The sequence below is a fragment of the Psittacula echo genome (assembly GCF_963264785.1).
Source record: "Psittacula echo genome assembly, chromosome: 2".
Classification (NCBI taxonomy): Eukaryota; Metazoa; Chordata; class Aves; order Psittaciformes; family Psittacidae; genus Psittacula; species Psittacula echo.
The window spans coordinates 141,956,156-141,969,772 of record NC_137737.1 but is presented as its reverse complement, the minus strand read 5'-3'; positions in this window follow the sequence as shown (position 1 = coordinate 141,969,772).

Sequence of the window (13,617 nt, the reverse complement as noted above, 5' to 3'; positions counted from 1 at the left end):
TGTTATTCAGCAGTGAAATGCCAAAATTATACCCATGAAAATGGATTACAGAGACACCTTTTTTAAAACTCATCTTAAGGCACTCAAGATGACCGCTCCAAATATTGTTTTTCTTAAATGAACTGAATTTGGATAGTGGATGGATTTATGTTAATCCCAGAGTCAAATAATTTGTGCGAGTATTATTTTTCATTAAATCCTTTAAGGACGTGTTTCTCATAAATAAACCGAGTCAAACATATAAAGAATGATAAGGGTAATAAGCATAAATTTTTCAGTTGCTCTGTAGAAGTAAATCAGATAATTGGCATAATCCCTGAGCTAGGATTTATAGTGTGATAACAAAAGTAGCTGTGTTTTGAGATTTTTCCCTTCTTTCATTAAAGGCAGTCTGAATGTCATGTAGAAAAATTAATAGAAGGTTTAAAGAATGTGAAATATTATCCTAAAGAAAGGACAGGATTTTGCATGGAATATTTCCATTAAAAGTAAACAGGAAGGCAAATTCTTAGGGTATATGAAAATTACATAAATGCATAGCTTAAGGCAATGGATTCATTTTACAGTATCCTTGCATGTGCTCAATTTATCATTATTTTTCCTTATTCTTACATTTTTGTGAATATCAGAAGCATGACAGTTCTACACAGTGCTTAGGCTACAATTATAAAAAAATACTCATCAGAATAGTATAGAAAATAAAGAGTTGTGAACTTGTAAATAGTATGTTTATATTTCCTATAATGGTCATTTGATTTGTACAGGCAGCCCTGACCTCACTCTGAGGATTCAAAACCTCAAAAGGATATAAATATTATAAGATCTTTAGAAGACTGCTTAAAGGTTGTTAGCATGTAATTTTGTTATATTAAAGTGTTGGAGAAGTGGGGGGCAAGATGCACATTTCAACTCTTGGAGATCAAGTTCCTAAAACAAGAAGTAACAAAATAGTTGGGTGGCCCATAAGGGTATAGAGAAAACTCTTTCCATTTACAGCCCCTTGTGATTTAGTCATATGAGTAAAATCCATTTGGGAAAGTAGCTTGCAGTCATTCTATTTCTGCTATATATAAAATGAAAAAGTTTAGCCTGCTTCCACTGAAATAAAAAATAATATTTTCACCAAGTAAATTATGATGAACATGAAGCACAAAATCTTCATGTGGTGACTTTTTTGTTTGTCTGTTGCTTTGTTTCATTTATTAAACTGTTCCTGAGACCAGGCACAAAAAAGATTTGATTATTTTTTAAAGGATGATGACAGAGTAACTGCCTTTATTTTTTTCTCTTCCTCTTCCCTTCTTTCCCCCTCCCCCCCACCCCTTTATCTCATGGGATAGGATTTTTTAAACATCTCTTTATAGAGATCACAAGGCCCCACATGGTCCTCTTTGGTTTTAAGCAGGAAGATCTTTTTTTTTTTTTGTGTATTTGTATATATTTATATATATATTTGAAGTAATCTTGCCTAGGGTTAATTTGCTGTTTTCTGCTGAATAAGTTACCAAACTACTCCTTAGTCAGCAGTTTTTTCACAGAGCTGTTTTGTCTTAGTTTCCAGCAGTTTTTTTTAATGGTCTTCATTTATGTTCAAAATATGTGGTCAGTTTTCCTCCATATTCTCAAAAGATATATTTTTGCAGGTCTTCAATTTAGTAATGCTGTTTTTGCAGATCCTATTGCAAAAGAAAAACCACATTTAAAATAAAAGAACATGATACTTACTGTTTATTTATCTGGGTTTGAAAAAACTGTGGATTTGGTTTCCTATCCTTTATAATAAAATATTATTAAAAATTGCAGAGTCTGTGTTTTGCTTTGCTTTAAGTATACCTTTCTGTGACTGGCTAACAACATTTTTCAAGCCACCACCTCTCCTTGTATGAAATATTAATAAATTCACACAAAGCCTGGAAAGGGAGTCTGATTACAGATTGTCCAGAAATCTATATTACTAATCTTTCAAATCCATATTTCAGTATTTTTATTCAATTTCCTTGATTAAAATTATGGGCCCTATATTTCTAATTTTAATTTCAAATCATACAACTCTATCAATCTTTAAAATAAAATGTTTCTTGAATTCCACAAAGATAAAAATTGAAGTATGATGTTTTTTTCTCTTGCCTTATGATGTGTTCTATCATCCATTCGCTCATGTTTCATGGCAGTGACAAATCTCCATTGATCTCTTAGCCAGAAATGCCTCTTGCTCCATTTGTATACCTTTTAACACTACATGGATCAGTTTAAACATGTCTTTGTAGTCAGTTTATCCTCATTTTCTTAGGAATTTTTGCTTAATTGGACTTGTTCATTCAGACCAGCCTAGCTTTTTAAGTCAACACTAAAGCTGTGAGGAGCTACATACATAAAAGCACGTTTTACTCTTTAAATTGAATATGCATGAACTGCATGAATTGAAGAGTTACACTTAGCAAAAATGGTGTCTCTGAATTTGATTTATGTTAAAATTTTGCTTGCCTTGGAAGAAACTAAATATATAGTCAGTTGTCAGTGGTAATGGTAACTTTACTATTTCTTCCTGGTTTATAAAACCAAATTATTTGTAGGTCAATAGATGTGTTTTCCATAGCATAGAGATCCCTAATTTTTAATATCTTTTAAGGCTGGAGATGTAATTTAATGCACGCTTTTCAGAGTGCCCTAGAATCCAGCACTGGTCTGTTAAGTAGGCAAGTCGTCTACATTTATAATCATCTGTACAACAGGTACCCAAGACACAGTTCCTTAAAAACCTTTCCAGCTATAATAACAACTTACTTCCCTGCAGATCTGCAGCTCAAACCACAGCTCTGAACATGCCTCAAATAACCTCATTTGGGATTAGCACAGCACTCACTTCTCCTTTGGGAAGAACAAAACTGAAACAGCAATCACAATAAGAGCTGAACTCTCCAGGTAGGATCATCTTAATTTACAATCAGAATGTGCTGCAGTTGTGCCAAGAGGCATTACTACCTACAATTTTTTACATAAGCTGGAGAGCTTGAGGAGAGAGGCAATAACCCCTAAATACAACTGATGCTGCTGGTGTTGCCTAACTCTGATGTGTGGTATGCATACACACACGGACACACGCGTGCACACACACAAACATGCACACGCAAAAGAAATCCATATGTCTGCAGACAGCTTGACACAGCCAATCAAAAAGACCTCTTTTAAATTTTATCTAGAGGAACTGTAATCTCAGGCCAATAATAGAAAAAAATCCAGAAAGCACAAAAACCTAAATAAACCAAAAGTGCAAACGCCAACAGGAAGACACTTTAACAGTGCCCCTGTGCACAGCTGGCAATGCTTCCCTTCTGCTGCCTGGATGTAGTCACAGGAAGGCAAGCAACAGACTTAACTGCAGGACAAAGACTTGCAGAAGCTTGTGTTCACAACCACACCATCATCTACTGGGATAGCCAAGTCAGTCCCTGCCAAACCATGGGGAAGAAACCTTTCTTGACAGTCATTTGCCCTGCAAGGCCATGGAGGGTAAAACAGGCACATATGTCCCTGGTTGCTACTTATACAGGAAACTGATGCTTTGCCAGGTGAACCCTAGAAGTGCTAATAGGACTCCAGGAGAGTAACTCATAGGGATATGCTTCTGGGAGATGGGGGTAGGGAGAGTAGGGGGGAGTGGGAGGGAAGGGAAAGAAACTCTAAAACAAGGAGCAGGAAAATTGGAGAATCCTGATGCACTGAGACAGCTAAGAAAGAGTGGAGGAAGAGTGAGATAATGGCTGTTATAGGATAAGACAGCTAAGGAAGGAAAGGAATCAAATTAGGGAGCTTGAAGGCAAATGTAGTGAAAGAAGGAAGTCACTGCTGAAAAGAGTATGGAGAAATGACAAAGGTTAAAGCACAGAAAAAAGGAAAATGAAGAAGAATTAGACAGAAGAATCTATTAATATATTTATTAGAGGATAAGTAGTATCAATTAATTTTCCAAGGCCTGAAAGGAACAGTGTCAATATTTTACTTGCTTCTTTTATTTAATATTTACAATGCCATGGAGATACATTGACATCCGGTAAAATCGAAAGCAATACTTAAAAAGCAGTTCCTTCTTAGAGGAATTTTTGATAACATGCAGCCTGAGAAACAGTTCCTGCTTTTAGCATGAGACAAAAATCCACCAGTAGATAAATCAGCTTTGGATATTTACTCTTCCACTAAAAGATGCGGACCTCCATCCTTTCGCAGCCCTCTCATGCTTATATTTAGAATCATTGTCTGCTTTAAAGGAAACTACAAATCTCAGACCCAATCTCATTCACCTTCACTGTAGAACCAGTGGTTTGTTTTCTTTTGAGTAATGGAGCAGAACTCCTGGGTATATGGATATAAGTTTTACACTTCCTTTGAAACAAACGTTTCTCTTCTTTTTTTCTTTTTTTTCTTTTTTTCTTTCTTTTTTTTTTTTTTTTAATTCAAAAGCTTCTGCTTGGAGTTCATCTTTCATCCACCAAAGCTGATGATTTAATCTCTCTTTGATAGCTTCCCTTAGCACTATTTGTTCTGTAAACCCTCCAGGCAAAATTCTCCTCCTGGAATCATGCAGAGGTTTTAGTCTCCAGTCTTCTGCTCTGCCTTCACATGGAGTGTCACACTGCCAGGCATCAATACTGTCATTTTTAAGGGGTTTTTTTTCAGCCCTTCCAGGAAATCTGGAATTCCTTGAAGCAACAGCATTGCAGGTCCTGGATCCCACAAATCCTGGCCCACCCCTGCAAAACAGCTGCTGAAATCTTTCTGGCAGAAAGCCACATCAGTCCAGGCAACGGAAGAGTCGTCAAGCACCCCTGCTTCCCTCCTACCCATTTCTCCTGGAATAGCTCTCTGTCCCAAGAGTGGAGAGAAACAGCCCAGGAGCCACCGTAATGGCAGTTTCTCACAAGGAGATGTTTCTGCACACCTCCAGGCTATGCACACAGTCAAGCAGACCCTGTCGAGTGAAAATGCTGGCTTTTAGACTGCCTATTCACAAGCCAAAGCTGATACAAGCATGTAGCCAAAGGCTTTTCCACCAATTAATTCTGTTTATTAGATTAAGAAACTAATGCTAGTTTTACCACAGGAGAAGACAGGCAGTTCCCTAAACATGTAGGTGGAGATGTGTCTAGTGTGACTAACACAGGACTGATACATGCAACATTTAGCATGTTACAAAAGCTTTGTTGTTTGTTTAGAGTTTCAAGGCTTTGGGAAAAGGCAATAATAAATACATTGGAGTTTGTGTTGTAAAAATGAATTTTTAAGCACAAGCAGTTTTGAGTACCCACAAGTGTAAAATGAAGAGAAGGGAACTTTCCTCTGTGACTTTGACTAGGGGTTTATTAACAGAGGTTTAGGCAGGAGGCAGCAGCTCTGTCACTGCTTCTTTTTCATTGTGTGATGTGCAATCTCACAACACCAGCATCTCCTGAATCTCCTTTCCAGCCACTGTGAGCTGCCCCACAGACTAGATCACAAAAATTGCCTCAGTCTGATATCATATAAAATAGATTAAATGGTACTGCTGCAAATCAACGGTTACTGCAGGAAACTGAAGGACATTTCTAATGCGACTATCCTGTTCAAGTTAACATTTTACACATTTAAGTACTCAGAGAAAAAAGAAGCAAAAATATTTATATTTTCAGTACAACCACGTATAATGTAAATATATAGAACATATAGTTTAAATATCTATTGGATGTGTGGAGAAAACGGTAAAGAACTCATTCTACAACAAAGCAAGCTATCCTGCTATCTCAGCTCACTCGGAGAGGCAGAGTCCTTATTTCTGACGTTTCTGCTGTCTGCTGCCACCTATGGTTCAAAATGAAGATTTTCCAAAGGTCGATTCATTGCCAAAATCTACTAAACATGCAACGAACGAAGGATCTAAAAAAAGGAAACTGAAGGAACTAAAACAAATAGAACGTCCAGCACGAATGGTCAAAGTTAATCCTATATTCAGGTATGTACTTTCAGTTTTAAATGTACTTAACTCAGTTTATCCCAAAAGGATTAAAATGCATTGGTTTTATAGCAACATAGACCGTAACTAAAGAAGATAATGATATTTATTGGGTAAAAAAGTTGCTCAAAAAAATTCAGGTGATGGAGAAAGTGGAGTCTCACAAAATCCTTCTAAAAAGTCATGTCACATTCATCTCAATTTTCGCCAGAGATATGTATATGGAGGACACATCGCAAGGCCTAAGAAAGAAGCAGAAAGAAAGCTATAGAATTAAGACAGGAACTGAACTGTATTTTTAAAAAAACACATTAAAATAGTTTTCAAGACAAATGCTGAGCAGTTGTAGATACAATAGTTCAATTTGTTCTTCAGGCCTAAATTTAATCAACTTATGCATAATGCATTATCCTGAAAGACTTTAATTGCTGTCTCACACACTGGTTTTATTGCATAGTCCAATAATCACATTTCAATAAGGTTTTTGACTCATGAAGAATAATTTATTGGGCAATGAAAATGTATCCTATAATTTTGTGGTTTTAGCTCCCCAAATAATCAGCTCATTTTGATGCCTTAATTTACTCTAGAATCATATTTAGCAATAGTAAAAATACAATGTCTTTTCAAGAGTTCAAGAATTCCTTTTGTTCTCTTAAGTCCACCGAAGCATTATTGGCCATGAGATGGTTCAAATTAATATCTTTGGAGCAGCCCAAACTGCTAATCCTGTTGCCATACATAAGCTATCTCGTTTCTCTGACCTTTCACTTTCCAGTGTTCAAACAAGAGTCGCATTGAGGTTACGATTTGCAGGTCACAAGGTCACAGATAACCTTAGAAATTAGTAGAACTCCATGTCATTTTCTTACAGAAACCAGAAGTGAATCAATATTTAGAAAGTTGGAGAAATCCAGCTGTTCATGCCCTTTTGTCCACTGTGAGTCTCAAAAGCTGTGAGCTTAGCTGATCTGAACAAATAAAAATTAATGGGAATGAAACAAAACCAGAAGCTTAGTTACCTGCAGGCCACAAGCACAACAAGCAAACACTGATTTGCTCCTGGATGCCCAGGGGTGTTCCGGCTCCACATCAAAGTTTACACAGTGCCTGTGGTACAGCAGGGAGGAGCTGACACTGTTACACAATCCATGAATGTTTCAGTCCAAGCACTTTGGCTGCAAAGAAATGTAGGCTTATGGCGCATGTACCATAAGAAAAAGCAGTGCTTTGAATAGAGTTTTAATAGTTGACAGGCCGTTTTTCATGGAAGCTGTGCCCTGGACTGCAGTTTGATTCTCATCTGTCTGCACGCAACTGGGGCCTCATGGTGAAAATGAGACTAAAGTCTTTCTTCTCGGTTTTCATCTTCTTTGGGTCAGATGAATCTCTTGCCATGAAGAAGCTCAGGTTCCACACTAACTTAAACAGCTCTTCTCAGTATTGCTAACATATATCTGAAGGGGCCCAAATCAACATCCTTATTTTACATATTTATGTCTAGTTAGATGTTTCCACTTATGAGTTAAACACTGAAATATTTTGAGGATGTGTTTCTGCAGTTTGTTGATTAAGAAATCTAAGTGTTATCCTGGTGTGGAGAGCTCAGCTTTGCATTTAATGCCACAGATTTCTTAAATGGGATATTTTCCCATTGTCTATCCTTTTAAGAACACATTCAGTACTTTTAGAGCACAGCACACCTAGTGAATAGGAGAAAATGACTGTCCCAATGCACAGCAATTTTACTCCTAGTAAAGGCAAGTGAAGCTAGATAGTAAAGTCATTGTGAAGCCTTTTGAAGTACTAATATTTGTGACTGCATGGACAATCAGGTTGCTTCAATAGGGACTGAATTATCCCCCTGACCATACCTTTTCTACAGGTTTTAACACCATGTCTCTTGATGTCTTTAGCTCCTAGAAAGTTGGGACAGGTTCAGTGTTTATCCAAATAGATCTTGAATTTGTGGCCTTTAATCTGAAACATAATGTAAATTAAATCAAAATTAAACAAAACATTCTCTTTTCTCCACAAAAATAAAAAAAAATTGAAGTCAGGGAAGGCTAGTTGACATTATTCTTTCTGTATTCTCTTTGTCAGAAACAACACTCAGTGAGGCTTTCACGCAAAATAAGAAGGTAGGGAAAACAAGGATTCTAGAGTCCACCAGGTTCCTTCATCATCAATGGGAACATGGACAAACTCCATTTATGCATGCACTTGACTGACTTTTCTTCTAGCACCTTCATATCGCCGTATTAAGCTGTTACCAAGGAAGGAACGTGAACAGCAATGTACTCAGTATGTCAAAACTCTGAATGGATTATAAAATAGATCTGATTTGTAAGAGAAATCTTTGGTGCTCAGAAAGTGAATTATGAGATTAGTGTCATGGAAGGGGTAAACTTGGTATTCCACCAAGAAATATCAGGTTACTCTATGCATCCCAAAGTATTTATCTCCAGTTAGTTATCTGCATGTTGTTATCACAAACAATGACTACACAATAAACAACACTAATACCTAACAAGAAGGACCCTGCCAAAATGCAATGCCCTCTTAGGTACTATGAAATGAGCTTTACTGACAAGGGTAAGATTTCACCTTCCCCCTTCCATAAAGGCCACGTTCCTGAGGGAGTCTTTTCAACCCTTGCCATCTTTCCTTGTTTGCATTGATCAGCTTCAGACTGAAGCTTCCTTAGGTTGTCTTTTTTTTCTTTTTGTTTTTGCTTCTAAAAAGCACATGTGGAAATGCTTTAAAAATGTGAATATGGGCATGATCCTAAACAGCTCCATTCATACTGAAAATTTCAACAAACCTGTTGCAACTAATAATTTTGAAATTTTTTGACTGTTCTTTCATGCAACACCTGTGAAGAGGAACCAGAAATTTAGCTACAGACATGCAGGATGGGCTTTAATTTTAAGAGACTGCAGCTGCACAACCACCCTTTGGGACAAAGTTAAGTAGCTGCTACTTGAAGACTTGTCAAGGACCAAGCTGTCCTTCATAGGCTCCATGCTCATGAATCATGGGTCTAAAAGAAAACAGCATAAAGCTTCCTCTTTCCCTTTTCAGTTTGCTGTGAGTAGCCTGGGAGCTAGGAACATCCCATGTGCACTGCCAAGAAGGTACAGGCTGACAAGGCAGATTGACAAGCTTCTGCTTGGGAAAAAGAAAAATGTTTTCTCTCTAAATGTCACATAACAGATTGCCAGTGGTTTGGAAAAACCAATGGGCATTCCAGCACCCAGGGGCATTGGGGCAGCTTGGTGAGGGCTGGGGAGGTCACTGTCATCTGTGAATCTGGTCAGTGTTCATGTTCAGCTTCAAGAGAAATGTTCTGTTGTTGGACAGGGTTTGCTTTGATCAGGTTGGACTACTGCTGTAGTTTAAAGATCAGCTCTTCTATGGGATGATGTCCTGCTCCCCAACAGTATTGCTGGTGATAAGGGGTGTAAGAACTGTCTCTGCAGGACAGTCAGTGCCTAAGCTATTCTCAGCCATGACCTTGCTTATTCCAGATCAGATGCAACACACAACCTATCCAAAGAACCGATGGGCAACTTTTCAATAACAGTATAGATCTAAAGACTCTCATATTTCATAGGCTTTGGATCAGCACACATTTATTTCCAGTGGAAATCTGCTGCTGAATTGTACTCCTCTGACTTCTTTATTTTATTTTGTATAATCAGGTGATACGCAAAACTGAAACCTTGTCACTGTTTGCCAGTTTTTAATGTTGTATAGAAGAAAAGAACAGCAGGCTGAGGAAATATCAGGAGATTCCCACTGAGATTTTCTTAGTGATTTGAATAAAAAGAGTGAAAAAAGAGGGGGGAAAATGTAGTAGTTAAACAGGAGTAAAAGCATTTCTGAGAGCACAAGCTTCTTAGATCATTTCAAGGCCTTCATCACAGGGAAGTACTTCCTACCTACCAGAAACAGTGGCAAAAGATGGAACACAATCTCCATGTAGACGAAGCTGAAAATAGTGGCATGGCATTAGTGATGCTCAGGCAAAGAAAAGATTTAAAAAAAAAAACCAACAAGCAACATGCTGTCTGACTTTCTAATTCAATGTCTCAATCTATATGAAGTGTGAAAAAGTGAAGGAAGGATGGGGCACAATCAGACTTTGAAGTCCTGGGAGTTTTTCTGTGATCCACTGTTCAATACGACCTGGACAGTCACTTCATTTGCTGAAAACGGAGTTGCCCAGTTTGTGTTCGCTGGCCCCTGTGCTGCCCCTAAAGCTCCTTCACAAACACGTGGACTTGAAAGGAGAAGCAGTAATTCAGGAAGTCTCCTAACACAGCAGGGTTACATCTGTAATGTGGAAGGGTTAAGATCGACAACCAAAGTAGTTTAATTCTATTTTCAGAAATCAGTACCTTACTCAGGGTTATCTTTAATGACAGACATCTAGGTGTCAAAGGACTGTGTTGGGTTTCAGACCTTTCCATAGTTTAAATTCCTGTGTTTAATCAAAGGTTAACTGAATCATTGCTGGTAGTGAACAGTTACTTCAATACAGTGTTGTTGTGGGTGGCCTACAATAAGTAATACCATATTCAGGCAGCAGTCTCCTACATGCAAACATATTTCCCATGCATGTCTCTGTGTACAGAAAAATATATGTGACAGTATATGTAAACTATCTCTCAGGAGATGGTGCAAAAATAATTCCAACTTCAGCATTTCTTAAACGCTTCATCCCTTAGCTGAATAACCTTATTTTTTTTTGTCATGACTCTTCAAAAATTCTTTTTAAGTAAAATGAAAAAATGATAAAATGAAACAATAGCAATTAGCTTGCTTTAATTCCTGAGTGGTAGAATTCTCGTTTGTTGTGTCAGGTTGCATTTTCTTGTTCCCTATTTTTCTGTGCAGCTTATAACTTAGAGAAAAAAAATGGAAATCAAACTTTTGTGAACTGATTGTTTATTGGTTCAGCAATACTCAACATATATACATAAGTAGGGCATAAAATAGAAATAGATTCATAACCCATAGTTGAAACTTATATGCTACTTTTTCCATCTCTAGTAATTTGTTTGAATTGCAAGTAATTTCTGTGAATAGTATTGTTGCAGAATCAACAGGTAATTTTTATGTTCATATGTGTCTTTTTACCCAGTTTTGAAGATTATTTCTTCCTATCCTTTATAACTTTTTATAGTAGATTAATTGTTGTTTAGTTTAGTAGATATCAACACCTGGAATGTTAATAGCTTATGTGGATTAGCTTTCTCCAAATATTTGTTTGAGGCAATTCATATTTTCATGCTTCACAGGACTTGGCCAAATATATACAAAATTTCTATAATGCAATGAAGTATATTACCATATAAAGGACTGATGCATCTGAATTTTATTCTAGATTTGGTTTTTAAAGTTTCAAAGGCTACAAAAAGTGAATGATGTTATTAAATGAGGTGTTTTAAAAAAAAATCTGAACTAAAAATTCTTTCTTCAACAGCCAAACATCAAAATCATGCTCCCTTATTTCTACGAAACAAGGATTTTCACAGATTTGTTATTAAACAGAAATATTCAGAGCAGGGATATTTCTTTTTAGAAATATTTGTGGTTTCACTGAACACCTCAGACTGAAGTGATTGGGTTTCCAATGAAATGTCCACATATTTTGGTATTCTGGTTTTTTATTGACTCCTCCCTTTCTACCCTCAAATTCCACTGAGGAAACCAACAATTAAACATAAATAAGAAACCATAATTATTGGGTTTCTGAAAAAAAAAAAAATAAAAACTTACATTTCCTGCCACTTCCCCCTCTATTTTAAGTAACATAAGGTCATGATCAGTTACCTGAAAGTGTATTTGTATTTTAGTGTTTATATAATAAAAACATAACAAGTGATTCAGCTTTCCTAGAAACACAATAGCATAAAGGAACAAATGATAAGCTGAGAAAAGAAAGTATTCCTTACTGTGATCAAGTGTCTTGCACAGAATTTCATGGGAAAATTGAGTATTTTTTCTTACATATATTTTCAGGAAAACTCAGAACAACCCCACTGTTTTCCTCAAGCCCCTACAAAAATAATATATAACCTGAAAGCAATCAGAACTTATGCAAGCAATAAAAGTTCAGTCCACTTCCTACTATTCATCCTGAAACTCTCAAGAAGATGACATGGAAAACTATGAAAAGTAACAGGAATCCTCTTCCATTTCCAGGTGGTGAAAGAAGTCTTTTTCGCTGTATACACCATTTTGCTTTTGCCCCTGGCCCAATTCAAACACACTGTCAGTCAAGTAGCCTACATGGAAATGAAATGCATCACAATAAAGGAAAAGCACAAATCTCACTATAGCCTCCTGAATGTCTGGCCTTTCATTCGATGAAAAAAAAAAAAAAAAGAGATCCATTCCACAAAACAAAGTTCTGGTGTTCTGTATTGTCTAGACAATACACTGAATTTCTTACCACTTTCAGTCAAACTGAAGGTCAGCTCTTGAATGGGTTAATATAGCACTACGGAAGTCTGCTGGACACAGACAGTTATGTAAATGCACTGCATACTAAGCCAGCCTCTCCTGATGCTGGATACATGAGGGCGTTAAGAGAAGGGGGAACCTGCATCTGCTCCGTTTATGGACAGACATAAAATGATTATTACAAGAATTGTAGACAATATGATCCAATGTGGATATAGACCTCTGGAGTATCCAAGGAATTCATTTTAGTTTTGAGAAGACTTTGATCTATCGACATTGCCATTTTCTGTTCTAAATAACAGTTAAGCCATTAAAGTAGTATGACTGAAGCCAAGTTTTCTGTAGATTTCCACCCCACAACAATAGATGTCAGATTGTAAGACAGGATAATTCACATAACAAAAGGAATCATCCAAATTTTGCTCATCAAATCCCCCTAATGTGTAATCTAGTCCAAAAATGACATCTGCAGTTTAAAGCAAAGCAGTGTTTCTTGAGTGATTAGATATCATGTTTGCCCATAAAGAATTCACGGCTTTACTTTGTTCCAAAATCTATCTAAGCTGTGAATTCATATTAGTTATTTTTTCAATATTTTAGACTGCAGTGGAAGTAACCAAATGCGTCAATAATTTGTTGCTTTAGACTTCTTGCCTCAGAAATCTGTTTTCAATTCCGTCTGGACTAACATTTACTTCTACACAAGCTTAACAGTTTCAATATACCCAAGGCCAAAAAACCCGAGTCTAGTGCTAAATTGAAAATCTTGGGAACATTTCAGTGGCTGGATCAAAAAAAAGAATGAGTAGGAGTCACAATTTCAACTCTAAAAACTTAGGAAAATAGCTATAAAAATAGAAATGTACCCCTAGATTTTGTGAGTTCCCTTCTTTCCTCACTTCTTCACTGTAATGGTGGTGAGACACTGGAAAAAGTTACCCAGAGAAGCTGTGGATACGCCATCCCTGGCAGTGCTCAAAGCCAGGTTGGACTGGGCTTTGAGCAACCTGGTCTAGTGGAAGGTCTACCTGCACACGGCAGGGGGGTTGGAACTAGATGAGCTTCAAGGTCCTTTCCAATCCAAAGCATTCTAAGATTCCATGATTCTTCAGACAGAGTGGGCCTCAGATTGTGTGCAGTTCTGGTGTCCTCAACATAAA